We start from the raw sequence: 15,698 nt of genomic DNA on the forward strand, positions 1-15,698 counted from the left end.
TGCATAAAGTCCATATCCCTCTATGCCCTGCTCATTCAAGTACCTGTCCATGTACCTTTTAAATGTTGTTACTGTTCCTGCCTCCACCACCTCCCCGGCAGCTCATTTCCAGATACCAACTACTCTGTGTGAAAAATTTACTCTTCAGATCCCCTTTAAACCTCCTCCCTGTCACCTTAAACCTATACCCTCTCATTTTAGATTCCCCTACCATGGGAAATGGACTCTAACTATCTACCTTATGTACACCTCTCAAAATTTTTGTAAACCTCTGTAAAGTCACCCCTCAGCCTCCTTCACTCCAGAGAAAACAGTCCCAGCCTATCCAATCTCCCCTTACAACTCAAGCCCTCCAGTCCAGGCAACATTCTTTTCTGCACCCTCTTGGGCTCAATTGCATCTCTCCAGTGTTGTGGCAACCAGAACTACACACTGCTGAGATTGGGTGCTTCTTTTGATGCAGAAGGAGGCCACTTGGCCCATCTTGTTCCTGGCAGAGAAATCCTGTCAGCGTCATTTCTCTCTCTGTTTATTTCCCAGTGGCAGTTCATTATCTTGCACATGCTCATCAATTCTCCTTTCATTCTTTTGCCACTTGCCCACAGTATGGAGCAATTTACAGCCGCCAATTAACCTACCAGCGTATCTTTGGGATGTGGGAGGAAACCGGAGCACCGGGGGAAGACACACACGGTCACAGGGGGAACGTGCAAATTCCCAAGCCCTGGTTGCTGGCCCTTCAGCCCATTATGTCCATGCCGGCCTTTTTACTCATCTACACTAAACCCATTTGCCCACATTAGGACCCTATCCTTCTATGCCTTGCCTATTTAAGTGTCTGCCTAAATGCCTCTTAACCATAGTAATTGTACCTGATTCCACTACCTCCTTTGGCAGCAAGTTCTAGCTATCAACTACTCTTTGCGTAAAAAACTTTCTCCTCAGATCCCATTGTAAAACTCCTTCCTCTCACAAACCTATGCTTTATTATAGAGTCATAGAGTAATGCAGCACAGAAACAGGCCCTTTGGCCCAACTAGTCCATGCCAACCACAGCATCCTCCCTACTAGTCCCAGTTGCCCGCGTTCGGCTCATAACCCTCCAAGACCCTCCCCTCCATGTACCCATTCAAATAACTCATAAATGTTGCACTTGTACTGCCTCAACCACTTCCTCTGGCAGCTCATTCCAGGTGCTCACCACCCTCTGTGTAAAGAAGTTACCTCTCAGGTCTCTTTTAAATCTCTCCCCTCTTATCTTGTATCTGTGCACTCTAGTTTTGGACTCTCCAAACCCTGGGGAGTCCAAAACCATATCCAGGAATATTATTATTCTTATTGTTGATATCCCTACCATGGGAAAAAGATTTTGACTATCTACCCTCTCTATGCCTCTCATGCTCCTATATGCTTCTGTCTTTTGCTTTCTTCACTCTCTCTAAACCCACAATGATTTCACACACCTACCGTTTTAACCCACAATAAAGATGGGAGATACTACAAATGCTGGAAATCTGTAATAGGAAACAGAAGATACTGGGAATACTCAGCATCTATGAAATATTATAATTCCATGAAATTCCTCTGTTCTAAGCCTGGAGTTTTGTGGATCGTTCAGATGGGGAATCAAACTTGGCCAGCATCTCTCATTTGAAATATAATATCCTGAGGGGTCTTGACAGAGTGGCTGTGCAGAGGATGCTTCCTCTTGCAGGAGAATCTAGAAAGAGGGCTCACTGTTTAAGACAGAGGTGAAACGGAACATTCTCTCTCAGAGCATCATAAGTCTTTGGAGCTCTCTGTCTCAAAGGACAGAAGAAGCAGAGACTCTGAATATCTATCAGGCAGAGATAGACAGATTCTTGATAAACACAGGGGTGAAAAAGGTAATTTGGTGTAGCCAAGACTGCAGAGTTAGGATTGCAATCAGATCAGCCATGACCTTATTAAAAGAGATAAGCAAGAGGGGCCAAGTGGCCTACTTCTGCTCCTAATCCATGGGATAAACCTGAATGATTGGAAGGGGCATAATTTGTTTTTTAAGAATTATTTTTACCTTTGTCTGAAGGCTCTGTGAAAAGGAGTGGTAGCTAGTTCCCCCAGAGGGAGGAGCCTGGTACATTTTTATTCTTTTTTAAGTATCACTTTGCTTTTCCAGAAATATATTTAGGCTGGTATCAAAAGCCCAAGAACGCCAAGAAAAGGTCATTGCTTGATCTTATTTTCTAGGTAGCATGGTTTTACGATAGACGCAATAATCTCTTCTTTCAAACTTCAACTCATTTGAGGGCAGATAGAGCCAATGACTCTGCAAGACCAATTCTCAGTTTAAAATAAAAATAAAATTGTTGTTTGGTTTGATTCCTGGCAAGTTTACTGGTGGCATTGCAGCGATCCAATGAAAATGGGATTGTCATTTTATCTGTTAGAAAAAGGCAAAGCTTGCGTTTCTCCACATCCCTTACAAGATGTCCAACAGAGCTTTACAACAAAAAGATGCTTTAGAAGGATATAGAGTTGTCATAATATAGGAAACTCAGTTTCAACATAACAGGATCCCACAAAGATAGAAAGATGGAAAATAAGTTAATGCTTTCAATGAGGATTACCTGAGGTATTATGATCCATCATCTGTTTGGCTGATGGATTGCCGTTGGGAAGAGCTTGGATCCTACAACTATTTGGATCGTAGTTCGTGAAATATATGGGCCTCACCTAAGTCCCTGGTTATAATTCATCTTTCTGACCTTGGGGTCATCCCCAATTGGCATTGGCCATTTATATTTGAGTTCAGTTTAGCTCAGTACTCTTAGGGAATTGACAAGCAGTTAGGCTGGACTCTCAATGTGCAACAGAGACTCAATGAATCACTCCATCACAGCAGGAGGTTGTCCATTTTATTTTATCTATGCTGACTCTCTGTAAAATGAATTAATTTGTTCCACCACCCCACTTTTTCTCTGTAGTTCTGCAAATTATTTCCTCTCAAATACCCTTCCAAATTCCCTTTTGAGGACTCTGATTGACTCCATTTCTATCACCATTATGCACAGTGAATTTCATAACAGAACCAAATAATATTTTTTCCACACCCTCCTTATATCTTCTGTGCATCACATTGAATCTGCGCTCCCTATTCCACGAAGCACCCACTGAATGGAACAGAGAACAGAGACTTGCTGGAGTCTGCAACAAAAAAAACAAACTGCTGGAGGAACTCAGAGTGTCAGGCAGCATCTGTGGAGGCAAGGGGATAGTCGACATTTCGACTTGAGACCCTCTATCAGGACTGAGTGTAGAGAGGCGTATAAAGAGGTGAGAGGGAGGGATGTAGTGGGGCGGGCGTTAGGTGGAACCAGGTAGTAGGGATGTAGTGGGGCGGGCGTTAGGTGGAACCAGGTAGTAGGGATGTAGTGGGGCGGGCGTTAGGTGGAACCAGGTAGTAGGGATGTAGTGGGGCGGGCGTTAGGTGGAACCAGGTAGTAGGGATGTAGTGGGGCGGGCGTTAGGTGGAACCAGGTAGTAGGGATGTAGTGGGGCGGGCGTTAGGTGGAACCAGGTGAGAAGGGAGATGGACAGATGGAGGCAGGTGGAGGAAGGGGACGGGTGGTGTTAGGAGATAGTGGATGGAGGGTGATAGGTAGAGACAGATAGGGAAAGAGAAAGAAAGGAGGACGTGGAGACCGGGGGAGGAGGGAAGGGTGGAGGTGGAGACAGACACTGGAAGGCGATGTGGAGCCAGACAAGGGAAGGATAAGGGGCAGATGGAACAAGGTGCGGGGAGGGAGGATAGGAGAACGAGAAGGTGTAGCTTGTGGGTGATAGACAGATGGAACCAGAGTGGGGAAGGGTAAGGAAACGGGGTGACAGGGGCTGGATGGTGAAAACCAGGAGAGAGAAAGGAACACAGACAGTGCGGTTGCCTGAAGTTGGAAAATTCAGCCTTCATACCATTAGTTTGTGGACAATATTCCAGGCGGAATATGAGGTGTTGTTCTAGTTTGTTTTGGCAATGTCAGTGGAGAAAACCGAGGATGGCCAGGATGGTGTGGGAATGGGAAGGATGGTGTGGGAATGGGAAGTAGAGCTGAAGTGACATACAACCAGAATTTTAAAGAAAAAGGGGGAGGTGGTTCTTAAATACCTGAAATTAATTAAAAAATTTGTCAAAGAGGCAAAGTAAAAAATTGAACTGCTTAAAATCCTGCCTTAGGGGAATAAAAATGTTGAGTTCTGAGTGGGTTGGTTCGAAGTCCTTGACCCGTAATATCCTTGCCAAATAACGTCTATCAAGATTTTCCCATGGATGGAAATAACAGCTGGGAAATATAAGAAAGATTTGTAGATCACCCATCGTAAATGTTTGCCAAGTTTGCTGGTGCCATCCACTGCAGATCAAAATTCCCAAATGTTTAGCAGGAGTCAAGCTGGCTAAGGAGTAACACAGAGGGAAACGTACGGCTGAGATCCTGGTAAACAGCTGCTAGAAGCTCAACGAGTACAAGAAACAATGGCTGCAAGAGTTTGTTTTCTTAACCAATTGTGATTTGGCTCCAAAGCTCCAGCTCTCGGCTTTGGCTCAGCGGGTAATGCTCTTGCCTCTGTGTCAGATCATGGGTACAAGTCCAACTCCAGACACTGCAGAGTGCGTTCCAACTCTGCTGCTCTTGCGCTGGAGCAGAATATTGTTGTGCAGTTGGAGGTGTTGCCTTTCTGCTACATTGTTAAACCAAGACTGGTTTCTCAAGTAGATGTAAGACTAATGTCCAGGCACTGCTTCAGTTAAGTCCAGTGGACTATTCCCTGGTAGCTATGCCAATATTTATTCTCAACCATTACTAAAACAGATGGTATGGCTGTTCCTGTTTGTGCGAGCTTGGTCAACAATGAGAGCAATTTAAAAACACTTCATTGGTTGCAAAGTGCTCTCGGATGTTATGAAAGGAGCTACGGAAATCAACTTTTGTTCAAACAGCAAGAACAATTGGAAATCCAAAACAACGATTGAATTCTGGAAATGCACAGCAGTTCAGGCAGCATCTGTGGAGAGAAAAACAGATAACGCATCAAGTCCGGATGCAGGGTTTCAACCTGAAACGTCGACATTTCCTTTCCCCCCACAGATGCTGCACGACCAGCTGAGTTCCTCCAGCAGATTGTGCGTTGTTCCAGATTCCCGCATCTGCAGTCTCTTGTGTCTCCAGATAACGTTTCAGTTGATGACCTTCCAACAGAGCTTTCTGTTAAGATTTTTTAAAGATATCTTTATTAGGCACATGTGCATCAAAACATACAGTGAATTGCATCTTTTGCGTTGAATGTTCTGGGGGCAGCCCGCAAGTGTCGCCACGCTTCCGGCGCCAACATAGCACGCCCGCAACTTCCTAACCCGTACGTCTTTGGAATGTGGGAGGAAACCGGAGCACCCGGAGGAAACCCATGCAGACACAGGGAGAATGTACAAACTCCTTACAGGCAGCAGCGGGAATTGAACCCGGGTCGCTGGTGCTGTAATACCATCGTGCTAACCACTACACTACCGTGCCTGCCTTCTATTCACTCCTTCTCTTCATTGCTTTTGCCCTCTTCCTTTTACTTTCTCTCCTTCATGTCTCTATTTATCATTCACTCTTAGATTTTCTTTCTCCCTCATTTCCTCGTTCTCTTTCTTTTTATTCCTTTTCTCTTTTCTACTCTCTCTTCTTTTTTATACTTCCTCTTTGGCCCTCTCTTTTTTCTTCAGCCTCTCTCTCTCTACCACACTCTCTCTCTCTCTCTCTCTCTCTTCAGGAAACCAAATGTCTCAATACAGGTTGAAAGCCGAGACCAAGAGTGCAGGACAGTTGAGAAACAATTTATTTTGGCAGCAGGATGTTAGGTCCTCTGAATAGGACATCCCATGTGGGCGACTAGTGAGTGAAGGGCCAAGTGTGGGGTAGGGAGGGCAGGAGAAGGATGATGTGAAAAAGGCTGATGTGTAACTTGGTCAGGCAAGAACCCAAGAGCTGGAGGAAGTCCAGGGCACAACATAAATAAAACAGGAGAGGCTGCCAATATGGAGTTACGTCAGGAAGGGAACAGGCTGGTTTACGTCTCAAGTAGAGCCACAGCTTAGCTAGGGAATGGCTGGCGTGGTGCGTCACCTAACTCAATACTGAGCACCTCTTTGCCTCCAGCTTCACGATGAGATAGTTATTCCTGCAACTGCATCTTTCCCATGCGCTAGCAGTGGCTCAAGTATCACCTTTGGATCCTCAGGAATGAGAGCCGAGACAGTGGAAACCAGTATGCAATGGAAAAATCACAGGCAAGCGAAGTTCAGGCTCCGGTGATCTTCTCCATCCACTGAGTGTTGAACACTACCAGGAGAGCTGGTGGAGGTGAGAGCCGGTGAGCTGGTTACAGTAGCATAGAGCATAGGTAATCGGACTGACTGCCTTAGAGTTTAGAGTCATAAGAGTCATACAGCACGGAAACAGGCCCTTCGGCCCAACTGGGCCATGCCGACCAAGATTCCCATCTAAGCTTTCCCATGTTTGGCCCATATCCCTCTAAATCTTACCTATCTACATACATTTTAAATGTTGTTAATGTACCTGCCTCAACCACTTCATCTGGCAGCTCGTTCCACATACTTTAGAAGAATGAGGGGTGACTTTATTCAAACAGTGGTAAAGAAGGCATATGGTATGCTTGCCTTCATCATTAGGGGCATGGAGTATAAGAGTCAGGAAGTCGTGATGCACCTCTATCAAGTCACCTCTCATCCTCCTTCTCTCCAAAGAGAAAATTCCAAGCTCACTCAACCTATCCTCATAAGACGTGCTCTCCAATCCAGGCAGCATCCTGGTAAATCTCCTTTGCACCCTCTCTAAAGCTTCCACATCCTCCCTATAATGAGGCGAGCAGAACTGAACACAATACTACAAGTGTGGTCTAACCAAAGTTCTATAGACCTCCAATATTACCTGGCGGGTCTTGAACTCAATACCCCAACTAATGAAGGCCAACACTCCATACGCCTCCTTAACAACCCTATCAACCTGCGCGGAAACCTTGAGGGACCTATGGATGTGGACCCCAAGATCCCTCTGTTCCTCCACACTGCTAAGAGTCCTGCCATTAACCTTGTATTCTGCCTTCAAATTCGATCTTCCAAAGTGTATCACTTCACAGCTTCTCCAGGTTGAACTCCATCTGCCACTTCTCAGCCCAGCTCTGCATCCTATCAATGTCCTGTTGTAACCTACAGCAACCTTCTACACTATCCACAACACCACCAACTTTTGTGTCATCAGCAAACTTACTAACCCACCCTTCCACATCCTCATCCAAGACATTTATAAAAATCACAAAGAGCAGGGGTCCCAGAACAGATCCCTGCGGAACACCACTGGTCACCGGCCTCCAGGCAGAATACGCTCCATCTACCACCATCCTCTGCCTTCTATGGGCGAGCCAATTCTGAATCCACACAGCCAAGTTTCCCTGGATCCCATGCCTCCTGACTTTCTGAATAAGCCTTCCATGAGGAACCTCATCAGATGCCTTTCTCTGGAGTGTCAGAGGCTGAGGGGAGACCTGATGGAAATTTATAAAATCACGAGAGGCATAGATAAGGTAGACAGCTAGAAACGTTTTCCCAGGGTAAAAATGTTGAATACAAGAGGGCATAGCTTTGAGGTGAGAGGGGGAAGGTTCAAAAGGGGATGTGTGGGGTAAGTTTTATACATAGAGAGTGGTAAGTGTCTGGAATGCATTGCAGGGGTGGTAGTGAAAGCACAGATGATAGTGATGTTTACGATGCTGTTAGATAGACACATGAATGTTCAGGGAATGTAGGGATATGAATCATGTGCAGGCAGAAGGGATTAGTTTAATTTGGCATTATGCCCGCCACAGACATCGTAGGCTGAATGGCCTGTTCCAATGCTGTACTGTTCTATGTTTGAAAATCTGAAAGGAGTTTAACATGGTAGATGTTGAAATGCTTCCACCAGTGGGAGAGTCAAAAACCATAGAACCATAGAACAAGGGAACATAGCAGCAAAATAAGAGGTCTGATATTTAATACTGAAGTGCGTAGAAATTTCTTCTCTCAGCAGATAGCGAATCACTGGAATTCTCTGCCCCCAAGGGTGATGGAGGCCAGGTCATTAGCTATATATAAAGTGGAGATCGATAAAATATTTGAAAGATTGAGGAATTGAGGGCTACGGGGAACTGACACAGAAGAGGAGTTGAGGTCAGCATAAATCAGCCATGATCACATGGAATGGGAATGCAGCCTTAAGGAGCCTGGTGGCCTACCCCTGCTCCTATTATTGTGTTCTTGTGTTCTTGATTTAGATTCATGAGTTCGAATCCCACCACAGTAGTGAATTTAAATTCAACCATGTAAACTGGAATTAAAGCCAGTCTCAGTAAAAGTTAACCACAGAACTACTAGATTGTCAAAAAAGCCCTTCTGCTTCACTGGTTTGCTTCGGAGGAAGAAATCTGCCATCCTTACTCAGTCTTGGTTATACATGACTCCAAATCCCACCAATATGGTTGACTCTTAATTGCCTCAGTTCAGGGGCAAGTCGGAATGAACAATAAATGCAGGCATCCTCAGAGATGTCCACAATTCCTTGTACAAATTCAAAGTCAAAGTCGAGTTCATTGTCGTATGCACAAGTACAGTGAAAAGCTTACTTGCAGCAGTATCACAGGCATATAGCATTAGAGACACAACAGTCACAAGAAAAAACATAAATTAAACCTAAATTATACAAAATTATACTAGAAAGAACACAATTAGAATGAAAAAACAACGTCCATTGTAGTGCAAAGTGGTCAAAGTGGTCACAGTGTTGCTATACTGAGGCAGTGATTAGGGTTGTGCCGGTTGGTTCAAGAACCGAATGGTTGAAGGGAAATAACTGTTCTTGAACCTGGTGGTGTGAGACTTCAGGCTTCTGTGCCTCCTGCCCGATGGTAGCTGCGAGAAGAAGGCATGGCCTGGATGTTGGGGCTCTCTGAAGATAGATGCAAACTTCATTAATTAAATGTAGCTGCAAGGAAAAGTTAATCTCAGTGATGGTGATCATGGAATTTCAGATTGCTATTAAAGAAAAATCTCAATTAATGCCCTTCAGGGAAGGACTTCTGTTGGGTGGGACTATCCCTGACTCTAGTCTCATCAATGTGGTTGACTCCTAACTTGGCCTCTGATTTGGCCCCCAGAGTTCCCTGAGTTTAGGTGGGCAAAGCCACTGAAATAGAGTCATAGAATCATAGAGTCACATAGGATGGAAACAGGCCCTTCGGCCCAACCGGTCCATGCCAACCAAGATTCTCATCTAAGCCCGTGGTTAGCCCATAAACCCCTAAACCTTTCCTATACATGTACCTGTCCAAGTGCCTTTTAAATGTTGTTATTGTACCTGCCTCAACCACTTCCTCTGGCACCTCATTCTTTATTCGGACCACCCTCTGTGTGAAAAATTTGCCCTTCAGGTTCTTATTAAATCTCTTCCCCCTCACCTTAAACCTGTGCCTTCTAGTTCCTTATTCCCCAACCCTGCGAAAAAGACTGCACATTCACCCTATCTATGCCTCTCGTGATTTTATACCCCTCCATAAAATCACCACTCATTCTCCAATGAATAAAGTCCCAACCTGCTCAACCTCTCTCTATAACCCCTTGAGTCCTGGCAACTTCCTTGTAAATCTTTTCTACATTCTTTCTAGCTTAATAGCGTCTTTCCAATGGCAAAGTGACAAAGCTGAACACAATATTCCAAATGCGGCCTCACCAATGTCTTGTACAACTGCAATATAAATGTCCCAACTCCAATACTCAATGCCCTAACCTATGAAGGCCAGCGTGGCAAACACGTTATTCACCACCCTGTCTACCTGTGATGCCACTTTCAGGGAATCATGTACTTGTACCTATGTCATGGACAACTTAGCAGACCTCACAGTTTTGTCTTAAAGATTGATGAGATATAAAAGAAAGCTGTGCACTTGTAGACTTTTATCAACTCATCCCAAAATACTTTACAATCAATGAGGTATTTTCAAAATACTAGCTGTTCTAATGCAGTAAACACTGCAGCTGCTTTGTGTGTGGCAAAATCCTCCAACCAACGGCGTGGTAATGATCTTACAGTCTGCTTTTCAGTAGTGTGGAGTGAGGCACCCTAATCACTTGGTCACAGGGGAGATTCTTCTGTTATTCGTCGAAATAGCTCCCGGGGGTCTTCTGTGTCCATCTGAGAGGGAGCAAGCAGTGCCTCAGATTATCTGTACCTTTTTCTTAGAGTATTACAGCATGGAAACAGGCCCTTCGGCCCAACTTGTCCACGTCGACTGGGTTGCCCAGCGAGTTAGTCCCATCTGCCCTTGTTTGGCCTATAGCCCTCTAAACCTCTCCTATCCATGTACTTATCTAGATGGCTTTTAAACGTTGCTAATGTGCCTGCCTCAAACACTATTTCTAGCAGCTCATTCCAAATACACACCACACTGTGCATGCATGTACCTGTGCATGTGACAATAAACTCGACTTTGGCTTTGCTTGCAAAACAGCACCTCCGAACAGTAAGCATCTCTTCAGCACTGCACTAGAGAACCTGGCTACATTGTGGCAACAAGTCTCTGGATTGGACCTTGGATCCACTGCCTTCTTACCAGCTGCTCCCAATGGAACCTGGGTGTGGACATCCAATGCACAAAAAGTGCTGGAGGAACTCAGCAGGTCAGAGAGCATCCACGGAGGGAAATAAACAGTCGACGTTTCGGGCTGAGACCATTCATCAGGACTGGAAAGGAAGAGGGCAGAAGCCAGAATAAGAAGGCGGGGGGAGGGGGAGGAGCACACACAGGCAGGGGATAGGTGAGTTCGGGTGATAGGTGAGTCCAGGTGAGAGGGAGAAGGTAATGGGTAGGGAAGTGTGTGAACATAGAACATTACAGTATGGTACAGGCCCTTCGGCCCACAATGTTGTGCTGACATTTTATCCTGCTCTAATATCTATCCAAACCCTCCCTCCCACATAGCCCTCCATTTCTCTATCATTCATGTGGCGATCTAAGAGTCTCTTAAATGTCCCTAATATATCCTGGCCCCACATCCTCTGCCAGCAAGGCGTTCCACGCACCCACCACTCTCTGTGTAAAAAAAAACTTACCCCTGACATCCCCCTTATATCTTCTTCTAATCACGTTAAAATTATGCCCCCTCGTGTTAGCCATTGTCGCCCTGGGAAAAAGTCTCTGACTGTCCACTTGATCTATGCCTCTTATCATCTTGGACACCTCTATCAAGTCACCTCTCATCCTCGTTCTCTACAAAGAGAAAATTCCTAGCTCACTCAACCTATCCTCATAAGACATGCTCTCCAATCCAGGCAGCATCCTGGTAAATCTCCTCTGCACCCTCTCTAAAGCTTCCACATCCTCCCTATAATGAGGCGACCAGAACTGAACACAATACTACAAGTGTGGTCTAACCAGAGTTCTAGAGAGCTGCAACATTACCTTGCGGCTCTTGAACTCAATACCCTGACTAATGAAGGCCAACACACCATACCCCTTCTTAACAACCCTATCAACCTGCGCAGCAACCTTGAGGGATCTATGGACATGGACCCTAAGATCCCTCTGTTCCTCCACACTGCAAAGAGTCCTGCCATTAACCTTGTATTCTACCTTCAAATTCGATCTCCAGAAGAGTATCACTTCACACTTTTCCAGGTTGAACTCCATCTGCCACATCTTATTACATCTGAGGAGATGTAATAAGCTGAGAGGTGACAGTTAGAAGAGGCAACGGGCTGAAGAAGAAGGAATCCGGTAGGAGAGGGTTGTGGACCATGAAATGAAGGATGGGGGAGGGGAGGAGAGGAGATGGGCGGGTCATCAAGGCAGGGGAAGGGAGCCTTGGGAATAAGGGAAGACAAAGGAGTTGGGGGGAAAGGAAAAGAAGGTTCCCCAATTCCCCTTCCATCTCCATCCACAGGGACCAGCTTCAGGCACTGCTTCCCTCATCAGATCCAGGGAACAGGTCTCTTGGGGAAGGCTGTGGGTCGACAATTAAATTGTAGGAGCTTCGACCTCTGTACATGAAGGTTTACCCAGACATGGGAAGTAAGTGAAAACTGCACAGTTTACTGAAAGCTTCTACATGATAGTGAGATGGGAGTTGGGTGGGGGAGAGTCCGCAGGGAGAAGGGAGGAAATGGAGCAATGGAGATATTTATTCAAGATAACGCTTGCATTAAGGAACCATTATGCAAGAGATGGGCAAAAGGCCAGGAGTGTGTGAAGAGCTCAGAGAATTATAGTGCTGCACGAGGTTAGAAAGGTTGGAAGAAGCAATGAGCGTAGTGTCTTCATGTAGTTTGCTTGCAACAAGCCATATTTAAAACTATTTACATGTTGGGTCTTTAAGCAGTTGATGCAGGCTGGTTGTGACAATGTTGAGAAGAAACAACACATGGCTCTCCTATCTAAAAGTATCATAACATGAATGAACACATATGCATAAAATAGTGTCTCCATGCCTAAAGATTCACTATAGATGTACTTAATAAAAATTTTAAAAGTACTTTGAAGACAGTAGCTGTTGTAACGTAGTAAACACAGAAGCCGCATTGTGTGTGGCAAAATCCCCCAACCGATAATGATTTTACAGTCTGCTTTTCAGTAATATTGAGTGAGGCACCTAATCACTTGGTCACAGGGGAGAGTTCCTTGCTATTCATCAAAATAGCTCCCAGGGATCTTCCGCGTCCATCTGAGAGGAAGCGGGCGGTGCCTTAGATTACACTCATGATAGCAAAACAGCACCTCCAACAGTAAGCATCTCCTCTGCACTGCACTGGAGAATCTAGCTACACTGTGGCACTCAAGTCTCTGGATTGGATCTTGGATCCATAGCTTTCTAACCAGAGGCATAGTTGCCTTGGGAGATTGGATCTTGGTGTGAGCTATGATGTTGGCACAGACTCCAGTTGCATTCAGTGCACTAACCCCATCTCTGGGTGTTTATTGAGCACAACTGGCACAGAGGAGGACTTGGCATTAGGAAGTACAGACCCATAAAATCTCTGTGGTTGCTGCTCCATTTGGAACATTACCACAGGGCAGCAGTAACACAGAAGTAATCTGGGAAACTTTCCAGTCTGATGTTTGCAATGTAAAAAAAAGGTATATTTACATATCCAGGCACAATCAGAGAACCACATCACCCTGACTTGCTGTGCCAGAGTAGGTTTGGAACAAACACTGCTCTACGTAGCCAGCTAAAAGGCTGGCATAGGTAGGACCCATGAGTGTGCCCATGGCTACACCTTTGATTTGTAGGAAGTGAGGGGAACCAAAAAAGAAGTTGTTCAAGGTAAGCAAAAGTTCCAGGCTTCCTCTGGCACCACTTGTTATGTTTGTTCTTCATCAAGAGACAAACTTTGCGTGGGTTTAACATCTGAACATTTTATTAACCAACACCAGACTGGCTTGTTTTCCCTCTCTTTTTACAGCCACTTCCTGTTCCCCCCACGTGACCCCTTGCATTGCCTACTGGGGACTGTAGTTCTTTATAATAACTACATAATAACACATAATAACACACCACTCCCCAACTCTTTCTCTGCTACATTGACGGCCTTGCATTGCCTACTGGGGACTGTAGTTCTTTATAATAACTACATAATAACACATAATAACACACCACTCCCCAACTCTTTCTCTGCTACATTGACGGCTGCATTGGTGCTGACTCCTGCACCCGTGCAGAACTCGTCAATTTCATCAACTTTGCTACTAACTTCCGCCCTGCCCTCAAATTCATTTGGACTATTTCCGACACCCCTGACCCCTTTCTTGATCTCTCTGCCTCCAACTCAGGAGTCAAACTATCCACTGACATTTACTATAAATCCACTGACTCACACAGCTACCTAGACTACACATCCTCTCACCCTGTCACTTGTTAGGATCGCATTCCTTTCTCTCAGTCCCTCCGTCTCCGCCGCATCTGTTCTCGAGACGAGGCTTTCCACTCCACGACATCCGAAGTGTTTTCGGGAAGCATGGCTTCCCTCCTGCTGTGGCCGATGGAGCCCTCACCCACACGTCCTCCGTTTCCCGCATATCTGCTCTCACCCTGCCTCCCCGCCCCCAGACAGAACAGGGATAGAGTCCCCTCGGTCCTTCCCTTTCACCTCACCAGCGCCTGCATCCACCATATCATCCTTGGGCATTTCTGCCAGCTGCAACGTAATCCCACCACCAGTCATATCTTTCCCTCTCCACCCCCTTTCTGCTTTCTGCAGGGACCACACTCTCTCCGTAACCCTCTGGTTCACTGATCCCTCACCACCCGTCCCTCTCTCCCTTTCCTCGGGCACTCTCCCCTGCAACCGTAGCACCTGCCCCTACACCTCCTCCCTCACCACCATCCAGGGACCTCAACAGCCCTTCCAAGTGAGGCATAGAATCAAGGGCACCTCCTCCAATCTCGTCTATTGCATTTGGTGCTCCTCTACATCAATGAGACCAAGTACGGACTGTCCGACCGTGTTGCCGAGCACCTGTGCTCTGTCCGCAATGGCCATCTGGAGCTCCTGGTTTGCAAGCCATTTTAATTCCCTTTCCTATTCTCACATTTAAATAAAATAAGTGTCACCAAACGACTCAGCACCATGAAATACATAAAATAAAGTTGTTTTCAACAAGTTACTACATAGTTTTATTGTAGAAAGTGTCAATGCAGTGAATTGATGCACTCTCCATTGATAACACTGTTTTAGCCAATTTAGAAGTTTTGTGATACCAATGGCATTAACTATTCAGGGTTAACTACATGATGGTCTGTCCTCGTCCTCCTCCACTTCCACAGTGAGGTCAAACGCAAACTAGAAGAATGGTACCTTATATTCTGCCTGGGTAGTCTACAACCTGATGGCATGGTTATTGAATTCTACAATTTCAGGTTACCTGCTCCTATGTCCCTTTCTCTCTCCTTTTGATCCACCCGGGTCCTCTTACACACACCTTTCTCTCCAAACCACAAGCCCTGCAGCTCCTATCTCCCAGTCTCTTTCCCCTCCATCACTCACTCCATCTCCCCATCACGCACACACTCCTCCCACTGGGTCCCTGTCCCCAACTGTTCCCACCTGCCCACCCTACCTCCTTATTGGGTTCCTTGCTTTGCTATTAGATTTCCACCATCCACACCCCTTTGTTGCCTCCACCTATCACCTCCCAGCCTCTGTCGCTATCTCCATCCCTCCCTCCCCCACCTGACTCCATCTGCCAATCAACCCCTCCTCACCTGGATCCATCTATCGCTCACCAGATTTTGCCCACCTCTCCCCCCCACCTCTTTATACTGGCCATCTCCCCGCTACTCTTTCAGGCCGGACAAAGGGTCTCGATCGGAGACGTTGACTGTCCATTTCCCTCCACAGAAGCTGCCCGACCCCCACCACCCACCACCAACCTCCACCCACCACCCCCCCCCCCCCCCCGAGTTCCTCCGGCAGCTCTTCTTTTGCTCCAGATTCCAGCATCTGTAGTCTTTTGTGTCTCCAAAAAGACAGCTGCTGATGCTGGAAATCTGAAATTAAACCACAAAATGGCTGAGTAGTCAACAGGCAGCATCTGTGCAAAGAGAAACAGAGTAAACGCTTAAGCTGGAACTT

This window comes from Pristis pectinata, chromosome 10 (genome assembly GCF_009764475.1).
Source record: "Pristis pectinata isolate sPriPec2 chromosome 10, sPriPec2.1.pri, whole genome shotgun sequence".
NCBI lineage: Eukaryota > Metazoa > Chordata > Chondrichthyes > Rhinopristiformes > Pristidae > Pristis > Pristis pectinata.